Source organism: Melospiza melodia, chromosome 1 (genome assembly GCF_035770615.1).
Source record: "Melospiza melodia melodia isolate bMelMel2 chromosome 1, bMelMel2.pri, whole genome shotgun sequence".
Lineage (NCBI taxonomy): Eukaryota > Metazoa > Chordata > Aves > Passeriformes > Passerellidae > Melospiza > Melospiza melodia.
Genome location: NC_086194.1, coordinates 168,515,921 through 168,538,662, shown reverse-complemented (window position 1 = coordinate 168,538,662; position 22,742 = coordinate 168,515,921). Strand labels below are relative to the sequence as shown.

General features: G+C 41.2%; 1 protein-coding gene across 1 annotated transcript in view; it reads left to right on the top strand.

The window, feature by feature from the left end:
- The first annotated feature begins 9,194 nt into the window (after nucleotides 1–9,194).
- The window catches only part of COL22A1 (collagen type XXII alpha 1 chain), a 232,096-nt gene continuing 218,548 nt past the window's right edge, over nucleotides 9,195–22,742 (top strand). Inside the window, exon 1 of the mRNA XM_063174607.1 lies at nucleotides 9,195–9,655. The gene's annotated coding sequence lies outside the window, so the exon portion shown is untranslated. The remainder of the gene's footprint in view (nucleotides 9,656–22,742) is intronic.

Sequence of the window (22,742 nt, the reverse complement as noted above, 5' to 3'; positions counted from 1 at the left end):
CTGGGCCAACGCTCCTGAGGGTCTTTGCAATTCTGTGATTCAGTGACACCTCCCTGAGGGAGTGCAGCTCATCAGACCAGCCAAAGGAGCAAGATCTCATCATTTACCTGCTGAACTTGCATTTTACTTTGAACAGCACCCGTGCTTTTTCATCTGCACTTCAGGGAAAAGTTCTATATTGGGAAGACACAAAGTTTTCCCAGAACAACAAATGACGTCAGGAACCTTACAAGCTGATTGTCTTTCTAATATATTCCACTTTCCTGGAAGTTGGAAAATGATGTCAGTTTTTCAAGCTCCCCCTCCACTGCAAGTTGCAGCCTTTTACCTTACTTTGAGCTTCCTACAATGCTCAGTGCAGAGCTTCACAGTGGTCAGATGTCACCTGTGGAGCCTCACTGGGGTTGGTATGAGCAGATCTTGTCTGTCACCATGATATTTTCTGAAAAATCCTCTTTGCTCAGGATTTTCTCCTTGGAAGATGAGAAGCATCAGAGAGGAATGAAAGCAATAATTATCTGATTGCTGCTCCTGTGTTTGCTGCTTTGGAATGTGTCTTGGACATTGTTTATCACCAGGTGAATGTTTGATTTGTTCCATATGAATTCTTTTTCTTAATGGTCAATCGCGTCCAGCTGTATCAGACCCTCTGAGTAAGCCATGAGCTTTCATTATCATTCTTGTTAAACCTTCTGATGTATCCTTTTCTCTATTTCTTTAGTATGGTTTTAGTATACCATTCATAATATAATATAATGTAATGTAATATAATATAATAATAAATCAGCCTTCTGAGAACGTAGAGTCAAATTCTCATCTCTCACCTCATCCTGGACACCTCACAAACACCACACTTGTCCTAGAAAACTAACTGAATAACAACTAGGCAAAATTATCTAATACTAGTGATTTAAGTTCTTGCTTTCATATTTTCCAGGTTCTGTACTGCATTAATTGATAACTCTGAACTTCATATAAAGTGTTAGCAAGTTCTCCTCACAGCTCAGTCAGACAAAACAATCCTTTTCCAGCCCCAGAACCAAGGACACCCCTGCAGCTTCAGGCCCAAAAAGTGCAAACAACAGAAAATTGAGGAGAGCAAACTGGGAGGGTGGGACTGCATAACCTGAAGCTGAAATTGGACAATTAACCCAATATGTAAATGGACCAAAACTTTTAAAAGTGTGAAAACTTGTAAGTCAAGGTCCATCTTGGGTGGAGCCACAGCTGGGCTCTTGTACTGACCAAAGTGTGTCCTTTGAAGGCCTTTCAATAAATCCCTGCTTTATTCCTTTAACACTGCCTAAGCTTCTGTTCTAGGTAGCCTCTTTAGGCATCAGTAGTAAATCATTAATGTTAGAAGAGAGATCAACCAACTTAACATAGAGACAGAAAGCCTTTAAGGACACTGAAGGAGGAAACAAAACTGCAGATGAAATTCCTTATCAATAAGTATAAAATGCTTACACAGAATGACAAATTTTGACCCAGTTGTTAGAAGATGTTGGGATTACAGTGGGTAGGTCCATGAAATGCTCATAGCATTGTCAAAGACAGGAGCATGTTGCAATTATGAGGAAAAGAACTGAGACCAAAGCAGTAATAGCTAAGTCACCACATGTGTACATCATAGCAGGAGCAAATCATAACTCCTGCCTTTGTTGCTTCCCAAAAAATTCCCCACCTTAAGATGAATAAACTGAAATTTGCAAAGGCCAGAGAAGACTGACGGGGATATTCAGAATTTCAAGGAAGTTTTCACATGAAGGTCAAGAAAATAGTGGGCTATTGTCCTGCAGGAAACAGAGACTGAAGAGGACTGTCATAGAGGCTAAATTAAATCATGGATGATATGGAGAGTCAGGACAAGGAAAGATTGCATTCTAGCCTAATAAAGGTATTAAGGGTCATCAAGTAAAATGAATAAGTGCCAAATATATAGAAGGAGTTGTTTTTTTGCACAATCTGCCAAAGTTTTGAAACTTGCTGCGGGATCAGCTTGTCTTAATTCAAAAAGGAATTGTGAATTTCATGAGGAAGAAATCTACTGAAGGTTGTTAAATATCATCCTCTCATTTAGTAAGAAACAAAAATAAAAATTACTGGAGCAAGGGAGATTATTCTGGAGAGTTTTACTATAGGTTCATCCTGTTTTTCTTTAGGAGTGTTCTATTAGCTACTAATAAATTCAAGATTAGTGACTAAGTGCAACACTGGTCTAACTCTGTGGACCACTTCTTATATTCTTTCAATTTCTAAATCACAGAGAGTACCCCACAGTCCCCAAAACTAACCAGTAAAATCATTCTTGTGGCTTGCCGCTCTGCCAAGTGACCCTACCATCCTGCCCTAAGGTGTCTGGTGTTCACTCTGTGAAATTCAACCTTCTTTAAGTGCTCCTTCAAAAATATGTTCTTTCTCCTCCCAAATTTTCCATCTGTTCATATTTTACATTGTGTCTGAAGACCAAGCTGATGATCACTCAGCTGTTTGGTGCATTGATACGGACAAAAAAATCTTCAAAATTGTTCTTCTCCCTGCTTTCACCTCGACTCCTCCTTCCTTTCTGATAGGACAAAACTTGATTTTTTTTCTACCTCTTTTCTTTCAAAATGTCTCCTTTTTTTTTCTCAAGACTTCTCAAATTATGTAATCTAAGCATTAGTATTTCTTTAAAGGCATCAAAAAGAAATACATCAGTATTTTCAATTTAAAAATGTATTTCATATTCATAGGGGTTTTTTGACCATATTGCTCATTCTGTAAATTCTCAGCAGCTGGGTGCAAATGTTACCATCAACACTGACATTGAGTTTTCTGTATTTTCAAGTCCAATGGAAAGGAAAAAATAGGCTCTGCTTAGTAAATATACTATGCATGAGTTATGGATATCCATGTAATAAATTCAAATATTATTTCCCTTTGACCACATCACCACCTTGATGTTCTTTAACCTTTCTTCTCGACTAATTGCAGTATTTCAAACCTAGAAAAAGTACCAGTCAGTTGCCATTTAAAATAAGTTTTCCTGTTTATGAATTTCTTCTTCATCTCTCAAATTTAATTCTTAAATTTTCCTTCTATATTTGTCTTGGCTTGAGGCAATAAATAAGCTATATTCAGCCTGGGTCATTATTTTTGTCTTCTGTATATAAAAATCTACAGAACTTTATTTTCTGGAAGTCATAGGAGAAGAAATTTGACTTTATCTTCAGATAAAATGTGATTTTTTTTTCTTCTCAATGGGACATAAAATATAACTTACAGACCTAGGAGCGATCAAGATGCAAAATTATTCCCAGTGGAAAGTTATTTCTGCATTGGAAATATTATTTTGCATTGAAAATATATGGAGAAAAATGTGTCAGAAATATTTCTGGGCTTTTAAAATGACTTCACAAAGAATGATAGAGAAGGGTGGTGTAAGAATGGGAAACTGTGGTGGAGAGGATGAACAACACCAGCCTCCAACCATTTAACAAAATATCAGCTGAAACACTAATAGAGTGCAGGAAGGAAATAGATGATTAGCACTTGCTTGGGCCGCCCAGTTTCTTTATATTTTGAATTATCCCCTCATCTAAACTGTGCAGTGAAAGGTTTTACACCCCCAGCACTCACCCTCAGTGTCTGCTTTGTGTCTGACATGCACAGGCTCCCATATCTGATTTACTGCTGCCTTGCTGTGGGTGAGCTCAGTTGCAGGATCTCCAGTGTGGCTCTGGAATTAGGCAGGGGTGCCCAGAACACGAAGACATTTCACTGGTGTGGAGCTGTTGCAGGATATATCAGAGTCCATCTGGAGAAAAAACCATTTCAGACCAACTGCTTGAAAAGGGTCTTCCAGCACAAAAAGGGTCACAGTGCTGGCTGAGCTATCAGAATAAATTTCTGTTCTTGTAGGTATTGTTGCAAGGTCATGAGTGATGTCAAGAATCGTGGTCATGGAATCCTAGAATGGCTTGGATTGTGAGAGACCTTAATGATCATCCAATTCCAACAATCTGCCATGGACAGGGACATCTTCCACTACACAGGCTGCTCAGAACCCAATCCCCTCTGACCTTCAAGGCCAGGACACAAGGTCATCAAACTGGTTAACTGTCTCTTTAAAAATATAAATTTTTTTATATGTCTCCTTCTTCTTCTTCTTCTTCTTCTTTGTCATCTTCATCTTCTTCTTCTTCTTCTTCTTCTTCGTCTTCTTCTTCTTCGTCTTCGTCGTCTTCGTCGTCTTCGTCGTCTTCGTCATCTTCGTCTTCTTCGTCTTCTTCATCTTCTTTCTTCTTCATCATCTTCTTTGTCTTCTTCATTGTCGTCTCTTTTCCTAGGTAACATTGTCAGAACCAGAGGAGATGTCATCAAGTTGCACCAGGAGATGTTTAGATGGGGTATTTGGAAAACTTCCCAAGCGTAAGGGTGACCAAGCATTGGAATACAGTGGCTGGGGAAGTGCTGGAGTCACATCCCTGGGGGCACTTAAAGCCATGTGGATGTGGAACTTGAGGACGTGGTTTAGTGGTGAACTTGGCAGTGCTGGGTTAATGGTTGGACTTCATCTTAAAGAGCTTTTCCAACTCTATTATTCTATGATTCTTTAATTCTTGCTCCTGTTCTGCTTGTCTCTAATCAAAGAATAACTCTTGATTTCAATGGAATACTAGCTCTAAAGTAATAGACAATATATGTAAAAGCAAATTTACCTAGAGAGGCAGTGTATAGTCTATCTTTTCACTCAGTCTGTGTTACATTCTCAAGAAGAGAGAAAAAAAAGTAATTCTGCTCATGTTTAAAGGTGAAGTGCAGACAGCAAAGGATTGGTGATGTTCAGCATTGAGTTCTGTCATGAGCAAATGTTGATGATGATGGGATCTTATAAAATAATACATTTTTATATGGTTTAGGTATTAACTTATAGAATCAAAGATTAATATTTCATAAAATGGGTTTTTTCATAAAAAATATTGTAAAAAATATAAAATGTAAAAAAATAATCAGAAGTTGGTGACTGAGAGATGGATAAACATAAACACTGTGCTTTAGAGAGATGGAGAATTATGAGACTACTCTTAGATAAGTCAGGAAACAAGAAATAAGGATTGTTTGTATGAGTTATCATTGTTCTTACAACCATTTTATATTAAATGGGATTTGGGTATATCTGGGGTTATCAATACAGGCACAAACTATATGTGACTCAAGAGTCAGCTGGTTTTTCTGAAGAGTAGGAAGGAAATACTGAAAGCTTTTCTCATGATGATGGTAGATTTTTCCATTTTTGTTGCCATTTCTCTTCAATCTTGAAGGTGTTATTCCAAAACTTACTGTAAGATTAGAAGTAATTTTATTTGTTTTTAAATAAACTTTATGAGTATTTCCTTCACTATGAGAATTCCATAATTCATGACTTTGTAATTTGCAACATTGGATGAAAAGTTGTATGCAATGTTCATCCCACAGAAGTCATGTCAGGATTTAGAAATTTCAAATCCTGTAATTCACTAACAACAAGAAAGTAAAATAAGAACACGACCAAAACAGAATACTGTCATGATACATGAGTCCTATAAAACCTACAGAAACTAAAGTGTGACATGCAGCCCAATAACATAAAATATATTCTTCTGCAGAATTTAGTATTTTCCTTTCATTGTTCCCAATGGGTTTTGGCATAGAAAATTCTACACTGCAGGGAAGAGAACATTTCTTTGCTAGGTAGATTTTTTTCTTAAGAAAGACCATTTGGATCTGCTTCATGCCTTGAAATGTAAGCCTTTAGGGACTATAACACACAATGTGCACAAGAGAATGTATATAAAGATAAAAAAGGCACAGGAGTATTCCCCAGTGATGCAAATCCTTGTTTCCTAAGAATTTATGGGTTGCCAGCACACAGCTACTGATCTGAGCCTTGACAGCACCAGAATTTTCAGGGAATTTGTGTAAGAAACCTGTCAGAGCCCTGAGACACCATTAACTGGACAGAAAGAAATGCCATTTATATCTGTGATCAAACTGGATGTTACAGGAGCAAAGGCACTGTGATTTGCAGACTGCATAATTCCTGGGAGTGAGCTACTGCAGGATATGTTGCCACAAAACATTTGTAACATTTATCTGGATTCAAACGTGGCTGGTAAATTTACCAAAGAATAAAGGATTGTGAGCAGTTCAAGTCACACACCATGACTTTGTGAGGAAATCCCTGTGCAGCAATCACAGACTGAGACCCCATTCTTGGGAAGCATTGTGCAATGATTACTGTTTTCCTATACCTGCTGAGGCATCTGTTCCTGGGGATGAGATATCAGGCTACACAGACCTTCTTCTCCATGCAGTACATCCAGCTTTTATATTCCTAACCCCAGGCTGAAAATGGAAATCAAAGGCTCACAATCAGAACAGAAAGAACTGAAAAAACGTGGGGAAATGGAGTTATGTATCTGTGCATCAATATTTGTCATAATCCCCTGAGCTGCTGATTTCAATTTCCAGCAGAAATCCTAATAAGACAGCAGCTTGAATTGCCATCTACATGTTTATGCTTCTTCCAGATCATTGGAGACAAAGTATCAGCAAAGAGAAATGTTTCTGTTAATCACCTTGGTACATTGTAAAGAGAAGTAACAACTGAGCTTGCTGTAAGAATGTTGACAGATGAATATTATGTGCAGTAGATGAAATACTGACTGCTGCAAGATCTAAATACAAACTAGGCCACTGCTAGGGATCAGACTGAGGGAGGATATTGGGCTTTCTTCATTGTACACAGCACTCATCTGCCATACACCACTTGGTTTAATCTCTTACAACAGATCAAGCTAATGTGACACTGAGAAGATGCTTGTTTGAGAAAAAAATATTATGGGGAAGGTGAAACTTTAGGGAGAAAACCATCAGCATCCCATAGGCTTAACATTTGTACATCAGGTAAAGATAATATTTGATAAAATACTGGGTTGGAAAGTGAAGCAGGCTGAAGAAGAAGCTGTGCAGAAAACCAGCATTTAAAAACAGCACTCTGCTATGGGAAAAATTTTGCTTTGCTGCTTCAGTCTGGAGCTGAGCAACTCCCTGCCCTCCTTTTTCTTTCTATAGAAACATTAAGGTTGAGAAATACCTCTAAAACTGAGTGAAACCATTAACTCAGCATTGCCAGATGCACCAAACCATGTCCATAAGCACCACACCTACAGGTTCTGTGAGCACTCCCAGGAATGGTGATTCCACCACATCCTCAGGCAGCACGTTCCAATGCCTGCCCACCCTTCTGATGCCATTTGTGAGGGCTAGAATAGGGTCAGCTGGAGACAGAGGATTCCTTCTCACATTCATAGATGCAAATGCAGCATTAAATACTTCCTTTGCTTTTCATAGACCAATGATTTTAGCTGAATCTGATGGCAGAGATGTGAATAAACCATGCAACCACTCCAAAATCTGGGGATAGGTCAGCAAGGCTGTGAGTCCCCAACAAACCTCTCACCTTCTTGCACTCATGGACGTTTTCTTTCATGCCTCTGAACAGATTGTCTAATAATCTGTGCCTAAAATGCAATCCTGTCAAGAAATTTTAAACAGCCACACAATGAACACAAACCTCAAGTCCCAATTCAGTAAATACAGCAAAGTGCTTTGGTGGCTCGGGCTCTAACTTGTACTGAGGTAGAGATCCCTGCAGGAAACCTGAAAGGGAAAAGCAAAGGTGGTGATCCTTCAATATCCACATAGAAGTTGAAGACTGTGTTCTGTCCAAGGAGTGGAGAAACAGAGAGATTAACAGGTCTCTTAAAAAATGCAAAGGAAGACCATGAGTTGATCTTAACATACAAAAGATAACAAAATTACAGTTTGTCTCATTGACAGTAGCAGAGATGAGACTGGGCTGAGTGAACATAACATGTCACTGAAAGAGGGGTTAGAGAAGACACTGGAGACCTGCCTTTCCAACTACCTGACAGGGTAGAAATCTGCTCAATTTAAACACATTTCAACTTGAAATATACGTATAATGTTGAATGCATGTTCCCCAGCAAATTCTGAAGTTTAGCAAACTGAATTCAGTCAATGATTTCTCTTTGCAAAGCAGAACACTTTGTGGACAGGTATCTGCAGTGCTCCTTCAGCTTGAGGGTGAGATGTAAGACAACAGAAAGGACTTTCTGTTATTTGCTGCTGCCACATAATAGACAGACAAAAATCCCCATCAGACCCGCTATCTACCACCAAAGCTGTGTGGGTTTTCATGGATCTGAGCAGCCACAAACCTGCTGACACCAAATGCCTGCTCTGGGACATTACAGCAGAGACAGGAACACCTTCATAACCTGGTCTAGATCCTGACCCACTGATCTGTTCTAGGTGCTATTGCGCTTATGATGGAATCAGAATGGTTTGGGTTGGAAGGCACCTTAAAGATCATCCAGTTCCAAACCCCCTGCCAGGGCCAGGGACACCTTCCACTATCCCAGGTGTCCCCAAGCCCCATCCAGCCTGGCCTTGAACACTTCCAGGAATGGGACATCCAGCACTTTTCTGAGCAACCTGAGAAAAGACATTTGCAGTCATGTTAAAAAAACGCACGGGCATTTTTTGTGCTTTGTATGTCCTCTGGGCATGATGACATGCTTTGCATGTCCTTTGGGCATGCTTTGAGAGCTGTGCTTTGGGGCAGACGTCAGCTCCCTCTGATGGGCAGCTGTGAGGGGCTGTGCCGGGGCCGGGGCTGCGGGCAGCGGCACAGAGGGGAGGGTGAAGGAAGAGCGGCTCCAGCTCGCAAGTCAGAGCCGAAATTCAAGCAAAAATATCCCAGCCGAGGGGTTCTTATTTAGACAGTGGGCTCAGGGAGGAGGTAAAAGCAGAAACCACCTGTTTGCTAAAACAGAACGGGCGTTTCCTCCCGACACGGCGAGGACTCGGCTCCTCCGATTCTCTGCCCTTCGGGGAGCGCATTTCACTGCCCCTCGGGCCGGGACCCCCAGTGCTCCTGTCCCTCGAACCTGTCCCTCATCGCTCCCAGCTCCCAGCCCGTGTCCCCCAGCCCACACCCCCGGGCCGGTCAGTGCCGCCCCATCCCCGGTCTCCCCGCCCCCGGCCCGCAGCGGGCCCGCAGCCCTGCCCGCCCCCGCTCCCCTCCCCTCGCTCCTTAAACCCGCGCCCGCCCTGCCCGGCCCCTCTCCGGCACCGCCGCCGGCCCGGCCCGGCTCCCGCTGCTGCCGCCAGCCCCCGCTGCCTTCTCTTCTCTTCTCTTCTCTTCTCTTCTCTTCTCTTCTCTTCTCTTCTCTTCTCTTCTCTTCTCTTCTCTTCTCTTCTCTTCTCTTCTCTTCTCTTCTCTTCTCTTCTCTTCTCTTCTCTTCTCTTCTCTTCTCTTCTCTTCTCTTCTCTTCTCTTCTCTTCTCTTCTCTTCTCTTCTCTTCTCTTCTCTCTCACGCACAGAGGATGCGGCGTTTTGCCAATCCCCATCACTGACATGTCCCTGTGAGCGCGTGTGTGCTCGGGGGAGTGTGTCTGTCCGTGTGTGTCCGTCTGTCTGTGCGTGTCCGTGTGTCTGTCCGTGCGCTGCTGCCCATCCCCGCCAGGCTGACAGCTCCACAGGGCGCGCCCGGGTCGGAGCCGGGCTCCAGGTGCCACTTGGGGTGGTGCGGTGTCTGTGCAGGTAAGGGGACATCGCTGGGTTTGCAAACCTGGCTCCCGGGGCACTGCAAATGAACACAAACTGTGTTACGTATTTTTGTTTTCATTTTTTTCCCCAGCAGGGAAGAGTATCAAAGTCAGAGGGCTATTTTCTTTTCTTTTTTTTTTTTTTTTTTTTTTTTTTTAAACTTTGCAAACATGCAGGAACAGGGTCTGTCTTTTACAAAGGAAATACAGCAGGAACCGTGTTCCATTATTCTTAAGCTGGATTTATTTATTTCGCCTTTAGTTAACAAAGTTTTCAGACCAGAGTGTGCTAGGTGAGTTGGTCACCTGAATCAGGTCTGGTGAGCCTTCAAATTGGGATTAGCAGATGCAAAGAGGTCACTGCAGGCGATAAGGCAGTGGCTGAGTGATGTGTAGTGCCTTCATTGAGGAAAGCCAATGACAGGAGGTTGACAGATGTCAAGATTACACTGTAATCACTGCTTTCAGGGTTGGTTCTCTGAACATAAATACCTTGGGAGTTTGATGGCATTACACCTTTTTGTGTTCTGTCTCTGTGTTGGTGCAGTTTCTCAGTATGTGGGAATGCATTGCTGTTAACAAGGTGTTTTCTCCACATTTATTACAAGTGTGCTGTGGGTCACCTTCTATCTGTAGCCTACAAGTCTTCCTCTAAAGTGCCTAATTCATCAGCTCCTTCTCTTTGAGTTTTTACATAGCTGGAGTTCTTAAAAGAGTGTAGTGACTGCTGACACTTCACAGCATTAGCATGCACATGGTGCTGTGCCTGTTTGCATGTATTTTGATTAAAACCTTAAAATAACACAGCCCATCTGTGCAGTGTGGACACTTGTGGGATCATTCTCAGGAAGATGCACCTGCAAAATGTATCTGTGTTACTCAACATGCTCAATTAGCAACCAGAATTAGTTTAGGTGCATGCCTGAATTTCCCTTTTCTCTTTGATAAATGACTGTTTAGACATCTGTTTTGGGGGAGTTTGTATAGATACTAATTGATAAAACAATAGGGAGAAGTGTTGACAAATAGGTCAGGCAGACAATTGCAAGGTTTATGCCACTTCAAAAGCTATATTACTTCTTTTTTTTTTTTTTTTTTTTTCCTTAAAGAATAGGCATTTAGTAGTTTTAACTAAATTTTCAATCCTACCAACTATCACATATTTTCCATTAAGATGCTGCTATTCTGAATATGCAAATCCTATTGTTTGGACAGCTGGGGCAGTGTCCTGAGTAACTTCCAGTTAGACATATCAAACCCATGAAGGTAGATTTTATATCAATGAAGTGTTTGTAGAATGCTATGGCAAAAGAAACCCCACAGTATGTGCTGTAGATTCACTGTGCATCCTCAGAAAGTGCATTGTGCTCTATTGCTTCTAGCAAGAGGCAGTGTTGGATGTTTTGGCCTCCTTGGTGAAATGCAGAAGAGTCCAATTCTGAGCTTAGGAATGGGCAGCCCACCAGCTGATGAATGCCATCAGGTTTTGTGGAGAATTTTGTGGAGAATTACTCCAAGTACTTGCAGACAGGCAGCTCTCAGCACACTGTGGAGCAAAGGGAGGAAACCAGGTCTTTTGACTTTTAAACCAGCAGATGACAGTGCCTCTCTCTCCTGGGATCAGTTTGAGGTCAAATCTTGTTTGTTTCAGCAGAAAATAATATTCTCTCTGGTTTGAGTGATTGTCTCTTGAATGTGAGTGAGACCTGTGCCATGAATGAGCCCTTGGGTTGGAATAGCACATCTGATGGAGGACTCATTGCAGGGGAGGCATCTCTGACTCATGTTGCTCTGACTCATGGTACTACAGTGGAAGGAAACCTCCCCAATGGGGATCCAACAGAGGAAGAATGGGGTGGAAGGATTAGATTTTTTTTTGTCTGTGGAAAGGCTTTTATGAGCTCAGAGACCCAGACAATGAGTGGGTGAGCATGTCTATGGCACCTATACATATACATAAGTATTGTCTTACTTCTTGCATTTCATACAGTTTTAAGGCAAACATCTTTGCTACATGCCTGAGATAGCTTTTAATTCTGGAGATTATGATACTGAAAATAATAGAACTAAAAGAACCTCATTGTTTCCAGCATGTGATAACTTTTTTGCTAAAATATATTCCTGAGATTTGTTCCATATTTATCTTGGCTTCAAAGGACATTTCAATTTGTCATACTGTAATGCTTTCTTCTAAAACTTGTTTTGATTAATCAGTGCTGGGTAATCACAATTCCTCCTGTTTAAAAACCATTCTTGAATTCTTCCCTTTTCCCACAATGGGAAGCAAAATCTTTAAGAAAAAACTTACATTATATCGACATCTTGTCTGTACCACCACACCTGAATTATACAGGTGGTACTGGGCTATTTCAGCTCTTCAGGCAATGCCAAATTCCCCAGTCATTCTTACATGAACTTTAATAGGTATTGTCTCCTATGACACTGAAAGATCTCCTTCCAGGCTTCCCAACCCCATTTTCCATTGCAATGAAATGTAGTGGTGCATCTCTTCTTTAAAACTGCCTCTTTAGAGAAGAGTGATTCCTGCAGGTATTTCCATGGCTGAGTGAGTCTAAAAACAGGAATGTTGGGTGGTGACTGGGTGCTGGTCACTTTGTAGAGGCACTACTCACTGTTATTAAGACATTTTGGAGTTTGAGAACTCAAATTTGGGAGAATGAGGGAAGGAGGAGACAGCATCTACAGAAATCACTGAACTGTAACTGAGGAACTGGGAATGTTTGGGGTTTTTTTAATTCTTGTAGCATATGTAGGTACAGCAGGAAAATGGACATATTGGAAATTGGTCCTTTTTGGACACAAACTCATTCTGGCAAATTTCTTCATCATGTGCTTTATTTTATTTGGTGTTTTCCTAGAGGCTTCTTCCAGTTGCTGCTGGGAGTTTAGTGATCCCCTTCAGTGGAAATCACATCAGGCTTCTGCAGCTGGCAGGAGCAAAGGTTGGCTGAGATGGCTGTCCCAGCTCTGTGAGCAGAGCCAAGCAGAGAAATGTCTTCTGCAGAAAGAAACTTCTGCAAAGATCTCCTGTTGTGCTTTTGGGAGACTTGCAGGTCTTAAGTCTTGAAATTATTTGCTCAATGTACACTTAGACTTGCATTCTCCCTTGCAAACAAGTATGAAAACTCATAAGTCAATAATCATAACATTTATTTTACAGTCTTTGATTTCAAAATTTGTTTAAAATATACTGCTAGGTTTTGGAGGTTTTTAGTGGAGAGGAGATCTTAATCCTAATGTTCTTGACTTATAAATTTCATCAGGGGTCAGTAAATTACAGGTGAAGTCAAGGATTTTTACCTTAAATTTGCAGCCCACTGAGGTGTAGTCAGGAAGCACAGATTGAGGATGTTGCAATGGCAGCCTCTGGCAAGTCACTGAATCTGTGAGCAGTCAGTTCTTCCAGCTGTAAATAAGAGATAATATCAGAAGGAGGTTTTATATGAATTGTGACCTTAAGTTCCTAAAAATATCCCAGACAAATCAGAAGGTTCATATAAGTTCAAAGCATCCTGATTTGTTTTTAATTGAATAATATGTTCTCTAACAAGAGATCTCTGGCAAGATCTCTAGAATTTTAGTGGTGAAGTGAAACTAGCTGGAGCTGATTTTTTGAAAAGTATAGAATCAGAGAATAATAGAACTGTTTAGTTTGGAAAAGACCCCTAAGACCATAAAGTCCAGCCATTAACCCATCACTGTCATGTCTACCACTAAACCCTGTCCCCAGTGCCACATGCATTTTAAATGCCGGCAGGGATGGTGACTCCACAGCTTCCCTGGGCAGCCTCTTCCAATGCTTTTCAGTGAAGAAATCCTTCATAATCTCCAATCTAAACCTCCCCTGGTGCAACTTGAGGCTATTTCTTCCTTCCTATCCCTGTCACCGGGAGAAGGAACCAGACTTCTCACAGGTCTTGTACTCAGAGATTATAATTGAGCCCCAAGACCCTGCAGCCCCCATTTTCTGTCTCAGGACTGTTCCTTTATGTATCTCCTTTGCCCTTGGTGGTGCAGGCTGCCCTGGGAGTTCTGATCAGCAGCTGCAAACCCTGGGCTGGCAATCACAGCAGATTAGGGGGAACATGCCCTGATTTCTTCTCCCTGCTTTACTCCTGATGTCCAGCTCCACCAACTAGGCTCAAAAAATTTATCATGTGAATGTGATCCATGAAACAGGAGGGATAGCTCTGCTTGTGGGACAAGTTGCTTTTTCCTTTCTAGTCTGAATATGAGGGGGGGAGTGGGCTGTTAATATTTATTTTTCAGCATCAGTAAAAGGTCAATTGAATAGCTCCCGCTTCACCTAGGAAAGAAAAAGCATGCACACACAATTATTGCCCTGAGAAAACTGTCAGTAGGTGGGTACTTTACCCACCAGGGACTTGTGTTATAGCTTAGAGATTTAATCCAGAGTGGGGAAAAATAAGAAACCACTCTTCTCTCCAAGAACCATTGTTGATATACAACAGGTATGTTGTTTGTGGACAATTAATTTCACAAATCTAGTGATGCAAGTAGTGAGATATCTTTTGATTCCTTGTGCTGCTAGGTGCAACCTTAAAAATAAAAGGTTTGTTTATGAGATCAAAGTGGGCTGAGTTGCTATTCTTTATTACATTGAGGTTTTCATGGCAAATACCTCCTATCTTTGTGTGCACTAACAAGGGTGTTAGATTTACAAGGCTTCTTTCTGTAAAGCAGAATGAATTCTCTCTAAAAACTTCCCACTTCTTTACCAGTAGGGAGGAAATTCAGCAGTAAAGACTGGGCAGGTATCTGTGAGCTCTGGCACTCACTTGAAAACTGTTGCTCCCCAGAAAAAAGCAAAGCAGCCTTTCGTGGGAGCCCACCGAGGAGTCACAAATCCCTAAATCCCTCCCCAGGGCGTGTGGGGCTGCCCAAAAAGTGCCAAACCTGGACCTGGTCTGATCACGTGCCACAAAGCTTCTCCAAGCTGTGTTAGCCTTGATTATTCATTAGGAATGAATGAAACCGAGTTATGGGTCATGTTTTGCAAGTGCTGTCAGTCCTGATTATGCAGTGGTGTAGATTTCCTGTGCTCAGGGAGTGCTGTTATCACAGAGCTCATCTGCTATGCAGTAGATGTAAGTTATCCTTCTCCAGCTCATCAGAACCTATTTACTTTGCATTGATTCAGTTCCTTAGAAATTAATCTTTGATTCTTTGCAGAACAGAAGGGTCCCTTGAGTTTGGTTTAAGCAACTTGATTTGATTATTGTTATGTCCTGAATATTGATTCTTAAGTGACTTTAATAAGAGATGTCAAAACTGCCTTATTTCACATTTGAGGGCAAGTTTAAACCATTGACAAATTAAAATATTTTTGGACTGATGGTCTTTTTTCTAACCCTAGCCAACACTTGTTTGTAGTTTGACTATTTATTGCCCAAGTGCAATTTTTTCAGTGCTTAACCATGTTGAAGTATTTGCCAATTGTCAGCACCCAGGTATTTCCTTCCAGAGCAACCTGGTTAACATTGATTACCATATGATATTTGCATATTGATTGCAAAGATTTTCTTTGAGCTGTAAGGTTTAGAGGCACTGGGGGATTTCTGTTGGCTCCATGCTAAGTGTAAAACTAATTACCTCTTGTATGACAGAACTTCACTGACTCCAATTTCAGCAGCAGATAAAGGCTACAAATAATCTGTGTGGACTGTCTTGATTGTCAATGCAGTTCTTAGTAATGAAACAACAGCGGGTATCTGTTTTACAGCACCTCTTGTGGTGGGCATTCCTGAAAACCTTTATCTATTTCAATGGCAGGACATGTTTTGTTCACGTAACTTAAATACCTTATTGAATCTTCAAGGAAAGGAGCACAAGGTTTTCAGTCCTTTGCCATGCTTGATAAAAAAATGTTTTTCAGTGCTTATCTTTGCAAAATATACCAGAAAATCTGCAGCAAACCCCACAGACTAGGTCTAGACAGGGTGGTGAGGCACAGTGGGATTAAATTCTGACTGGGAAATTAACTCAGCACTGGCCAAGAGACAGCAAGGCACAGCCCTTCTGTAACACCTGGAATTCCTCTGCTCCTGTGTGAGCTCAGATCTGCCTCATTTCCCTGCTTTTGCTGCAGAGGATGCTCAGTCTGAACACAGGACCTGATGGTGTGGCTCTGCAATGGGCAGTGACTGCATGTTCCTTCAGCAAGAGGAAGAATAAACCCATTCCTTTGTAAAGGACAGTGCAGTAACATAGATAATGAATCTGTTCTGGGAGGCTGGGGCAGGAGGGAGCTGCTCATTCCTAACAGATGGGTTGACAATCCTTGTTCAAATCTGATATTTCATAAACCACCTTGAGTTGTTCCAAGGAAATTTCCCTTGTCCTGCTTTGCTGTTTAGTTATGGTACCACCTCTAGAGTGTTTCTGAGAGTGGTTTTTATGCTTTCTGGAGGCTTTTCTTAGTTATATGGATAAGTACTTTTATGATTGATTCCTGAAATTAAAACAGTTTACAACTGGGCTTATATTATCTTCTTTCTTTGCCATCCCTTGGGTTTTTTTACTGAGTACATTTTCTGATCAGTTTGTACTCAAGCTATTTGTATATATTTGACTACATTTCTTCTTCTTTTAAATTTGCTGTTCTGCCCTTATTTATTTTTATTGCTGCCTTTGACTTTTTCCTCCTTTTCAGTAGATATTTCTACTGCCATATTTTCTTCACTTGCCATCCTTTTCACTTCCCTCAGCAGCTGTTCCCAGACTATGGGCCATGACCCCAGGCAGGCAGTGGCAGTTATGAGTGGGCTACAAAATTAAGTTGCTAATTTTGGGTGTGGTGACACAGGGAAGTCAGAGAGTTGTTGGTTTCCTTCGGCAGTTTTCTGAGCTAAGACTGATAACACGCAGGAAAACAGATAAAGCATCAAGTACCCTTATACCAGATGCCACTGGGATGATAAACAACTTAAACCTATTTACTCTTGCTTCAATTTCTCCTCATTTCCATGTCAGTGGTTCTGTTCCCTGTGTCTCTCCCAGAGGGAGTTTTTGAAGGCAATAACCTGCTGAGGCAGGTCCTGCCCAGCCAAGGAAGCCACAGAGGGTGCACTGAGTTTTGGGGAGATCTGGGAAGTCTATCCCCCAAACTGAAAGAGTTGCTGGCAGTTTAGTAGGTCTTTAGGATTCAGAAGGGAAAAAAAAACCACAAAAAAACCCCAAAACCAACCAAACCAAAAAACCCCACAGAACCAAAACAAAACAGATCAAGAATAATCCCTCCAGAAATAAGCAGGAATAATTCTGGTTTAACCATTGTCAGTTTTTCCCTTAGCTCTATGCCTTTGTACTTCTCTTCATTAATGAGCTGCAGATGCATCATATCATGGGCTCAATTCCCTTAAATAATTGCAATGGCCCATGACATGGGTGGACACAACATGGGACAAAAGGCTGTGCCACTGGTTTGTGTGGCATTTAACCCACCTGCCTCAAGCAGAGAGGCTGAGTGTGTGTGGAGATGGGACTTTGCTGCCCAAGATGTCATGCTGGGTCATCTCACCTTGTTTGAGATGTCTCTTAATCCTCGCTTTCAGCCAGACATCCCTTGCTGCCTTAAAAATGGTGGAGAAAATGCAAAGTTTTTCCAGGGTAATTCATCTGACCTGTTTGAAATAAATTACTCCCTAGAAGTGTCTGTTTGTCTTTATGGATTATAGAGGGCTGGCAGGTGGTTTACTCAGATTTAGACAACTACACTGTAAATCTCTGTATGGGTCAGATGAAACCCCATAATTTCAACCAGGCACAGCAGAGCCTTGGCAGGACTGGTTCTCCACAGCACTGGGAGTGACCCGATGTCAGTCAATAAATTGAAAAGTTTTGCATTGATTAAAAAGCAGTTTGGGTGAGCAGGAGGGTATGGAATAGCTGTGGATGGGTGATGGGACTATTTTATCCCAGGTATCAGGTTTGGGATCTTTTAGGATATGTGTGATGTGACAGTGACGTCACACAGCTCAGTGTCAGGCACATGTAAAGGTGACAGAGGGACCATGAGGCTGTTGGGCTGCACATCACCTTTAAAAACCTCTTCTCTCTCTTGTCCAGGCCCATGGAAGAGAAGGGAGATTGCCCTGGTTTTGGGAAATACCAGCCTTTGGGTTGATTTCGTGCAACTTTAGGGACAATTCTGACACAAAGCCAATGTTTCCCAAGCAGTGAAACCCAAATAATTGCTGGAACATGGCAGGGAACAATTTCCTGTGAAACAGACACTTGCGTAAATGATCATTTCACTTATTCCTGTAACAAATAGGACAAGGTTTATTAATTCTCATTTGTCATTAAGAAGCTCCACAGACCATGGATTTTTTCTTTTGTCAGTCCAATGCTGCCTGCAAAAACTTGGCCTTTATCTGCTTGAGCGTCTCAATTAAAAATTGGCCTTTACTATGGAGTCTTTCAATTAAATAGCAGTATTATGAACACTCTTGATTCATGCCTAGGTGGGAGGATCTGTGCCATTGTGCAAACAGCTTTTCTGCCTCATTACTAGCTCTTCTTGTTTGGCTAACTTGTTTGCCCTGTTCAGATCAGATGATAAATGCTAATCCCTTCTCTGTTCTGTGACATCATGCTGAATTGGATGGCTGCAAAGCTCATAGGAGAGTTTTTCTCCTTCAGTACCACCAGGAAGAATGGGAGGTTTGAGGAGGCTCTCAGCCCTTTGGACCTTTAATGCTGTATGCCCACAGGATTAGTGAAATCCTGTTTATTACAAGGTAAATCTTTCCACACGAGGATCAAGTCTGGCAATCAGGGCACCCTTTGCTCCTGTCCCAGCTGAGATGATGGGGGACAGGAAGGTCTTGCTTTGATGCACAACTTGGACAGCTGAACTGAGCTTAATTCTGACTCTGTCACAGTAATTTTACACAAAATAAACCATAGAAATCACAGAATGGTTTGGGTTGGAGCGAACCTCAAAGATCATTTTGTTGCCAGCTCCTGCCATGGTCAGGGACACTTTCCACTAGTCTAGGTTGCTCCAAACCCCATCCAGCCTGTCCTTGTACACTTCCAGGGATGGGGCATCTACAGCTTCTTCATCTGAAATCCACCCAAGTCCCCATTCCTGTCTAAAAAAATGGCATTTTAAAGGTGACAGGTGAAGAGTCTGGTTGTAACCCTATTTGTCCCATCACCTGCCTTCATTTTTATTCATTGCCTAAATCTCCTTCCTTCATGAAAATTTCCATCTTGGTTGCTTCTCACTTAGCTTGAGAGATGAGACAATGGCAAGAGCAGCACCCAGACTCCTGAGTAGTGGACAAGTGGCTGAGAGGGTCCTGTTGGTTTTACACCAGGTCTCTGCTGTCCTGCAGGGTTTTAAGGAGGGTCAGTGATCAGCATTTCATGTTTCTGGAATTGCTGCTGCCTCAAGTGTGTTGCCTGCAGTCAAGAGCAGAGTCTTCTTCCCAAGAATTTGAATGGTTATTGGGTTAATAATCATCTAAACCACCAAATTCACATCTAAGCAGCATTTTCACACCTGCTAGGACTTGTGAAATATTTTCTTTTACAAGAGATGGTTCTTTTTATCTTATGATTTATCAAAAAAGACAAGCTTGTGGCCTTCTTGGAGAAGTCAAACTGAATCACAAAACACTCTGAATTTCATCCCCTGGAACACAAAATCACAGAAAGTGAAAAGAATGGGAGTCAAAAGCTAAAAATTGCAGAAGGAGCTTATAAAATGTTAGATACCAGGGACAAATTTTCAAATGATTGTGCCATTATTTTCTAGGAGAAAGGAGAAATATGATACCGGTTTCTTATTAAATGAAAAAAAAAAAAAATTAGTCTGATACCTGAAGGAGAGTAAAAATTCACATCTTCCACCAGTGGTCACAGAATATCTGAGCTGGAAGGGACCCACAAGGATCAGTGAGTCCAGCTCTTCAGTGAATGGCCCCGACAGGAATGGAACCACAACCTTGGTGCTGTCAGCAGCAGGCTCTGGCCAGCTGAGCTCATCTCAGAATAGTGCAATAAAGGAAATAAATTCTGTAATAAAATAATTCATAAATTATAATGAAATAAATCCTGAAATAAAATAATTCATAAATTCTAATTTTAATAAATTCTGAAAACCCTGGAGAATGCAGGCACTGATCCCACTGCCCACTATTTTATATTCAACTCTATATTTAAGGCTCAAAAATTATTTTGCAAAAGTCCTTCATTTCATCACCTAAATTTGGGCAAAGGCCTCTAACCCTGTTCACACTGATGCTTTCTTAGACAGTAGAAATCAATTCTTTTGGATTTGTTTTAAACAATCTACAAGCAGAATGTGAACTAGTGTTTAAAAAAATTATTTAATCTTTCCCATGGGCTTAATGCTTTCTGGGAATAAATCCATGAAGCCTAAGAAGAATTCTGTCACTAGCAATTATTTTCTGTGATTTAAGGTTTCATCGGTGTCTTTGAAGTTATACAGACTTAAGTGGAAAAGGACTCTCGATTTATTGATGTTCTTATTGTGTTGTCTGTATTTAGGCACAGATTCTGTCATTCCAATAAAAAATTATGGAGTACTTTAATCTGCTAAGAGGTGTGCTGAGAGGCCAGTGGGATTGCCTGAACATTGATCCTTTTGTGAGCTGTGCTACTAAATCAGCAGAGCCAGTAAAGACTGAATCACATATCTCAGGGTGTGACATTAAAAAAAATATTGTCTGTGTTGGCTTTCACTGATGTGGTGAGTTCAGATAAAATCCTAAACAATTAAAAATGCATAATTTTAAAAGTTAATAGCTTTTTAAATGCATATTTTAATGCTTTCAATAGTTGACAAAACCTGTAGATTTAAAATTATGATTTAATAAAAAAAAATTATATGAGAACATTGTGGGGAAAAAATGCCCTCAGACTGCTCTCTGTGGCAAACCAGGTGAGCTGGAACATTTCTGGCCATATCCTTGCTAGGCAATTTCATCAAGAAATACTTGAAATCACAGACTAGAACTCACTCACTGACCTGTGAGTGCCAGGCAGCATCTGAATTAAATGAGGATCTGCAAACACCAGAGAACCCCCAGCCCAGGAGGGCTGATCCTGGCACCAGGACAGGCTCTGGAGGCTCTCCCAGCCCAGGAAAGGGTGTTAAGCTGTGCCCATGTGCTCCCCCAGGGCAGGCAGGAGCTGAGGGCAGCAATCATGGCAGGGGTAGCCCTTCCTTACCAGCCCTCTCTTCTGCATTTGTGGCGGCTCTGAGGCTACTTTGGTCCCTGGGAGGGGTAGAGAAGCTCCCAAGTTCTGCCCACATCCTGCCCGTCCCTGCCTGTTTACTTGCAGGGCTGGAGCCTGCAGGAGAAGCATTCCCAAAGGCAATCCTCTGCTGCAGGACAGAGATCAGGAATAAGGTAGGTCTGAAAGTGCCTCAGAGACACATGGAAGGCAAAATACTTTTTCTGCCTCTCATTATTTTCCTAAAATCAGAAACAGGATGATACAATCCATTCCTAGATTAAATCTCTGAATTTCCCCTGGAAATGTTCCCTTTGCTGTGAGATTCACACTATGCAGAGGCAGTGCTCCTATTTATAACTTGTGGCTGAAGAGAAGTCTCTCATTAAGTAGAACAATCTCGGAGTAACTGTTGAATGGATTTCAGTGCTTTGGTAGCATTTATTTTAAGAGCTTGTCCTCTGCTGAAAGGTGGGTCAGCCTCAGCACCAGGGTCTGTGTGGCTTTATTCCTATTTTGCACTTGTGTATGTCCCTTGGAGTTTGGGTTTGCTTTTTTTAATTTTTTTTTTTTTATTTGTTGGTTGTGTTATCATTTTTTCTTTCTGATTTACACTAATAGAGTTGCAGCTGCAATCAGGATGGAGCCAGGCTCTGAGATATGAGAGCTTTGCCACGACAAAAAAATAATTGGTTCCTGCAATTTGGAATCTGATGAAACTGAAGCGTGTTAAGGTTGAATACTTAGCCTGCTCTTGCATGATCTTTCCAATAACTCATGTTCCTTTGAAGTCACTTCATTGTCCTGACTTTCCTGGGTTTGAATTGTTGCCAGAGAAACTGAGTCCTCCTGGTGTAATTCATAGGCAGGAATCATAAAGCTGACACTCTTGCATGTTGGTATGTGGGGGAAAAAAATCCTTTTGCCCCAAGGATGTTATTAGGAACAAGATGACAACTTGTGAATATTTTCCAGGTATCATAATGTTTTAATATATTGGAAAGTTGAATAACATCAGTGATAAGATCACAGCAATGTGTGACATACTGTTTCTGTTGCCCTGAATTGAAAATCTGTTCTGGCCTATGGTGAACATCAAAAGTTTTAATGCTGAAATTTTATTATGGATTTTAATATTATTTATGTCTTTTAATACTTTGAACCTTACAAGGACTTTACTCATGAAATACACATAAACAGGGAAAACTGTGGTCTTATGGATATCCAGTGGCATTCCTGTGGACATAACTGAATACTTTAGAAAAGTAATAGACTGGTTTTTACAAATAGCATCCCAAAGCAAATCTTATGGAAAAAAATCTAATGGTCTATGAAGGATTTATTTGTGCATATTGTTTTGTTTTCCATGGTGAACTTTTCATAAATAGTGTAGTTACAGGCAAGGTAGACAAGCTGTTTCATGTGAATAAATGAATCAATGCATCAAACTAAGGCAGTGGTGTGGAAAAGCAAGGAGTGACCTGTTGTCAGTGAGAAGAGATAGGGGGTGTGAGGCAGGATATGCTTTCCAATTTTCTGCAATAAACATTTTTCCAAAGACTTCAGAAGTGGAAGTTCAATATAAAGACTGAAGACCTGCATTGTGCTGTCAATCTTTTGTTTCGTACACATCAGAGGGAAATAAAATTCTGCCTTCTCAAAGGAGAGGCCAAATGTGAGGAGATAGAGCTGCTCTCTCTCAGACTTGAGAGTCAAAGCTGTGGTTCATGTGGATGGGAGCACCAAAGAGAAGAGTTAAACCCACACCAGTCTTCTGCTGAGATGGTTGGTTGTAATACAGGGACCCAGCAGTGCTCTCATCTGTCTCA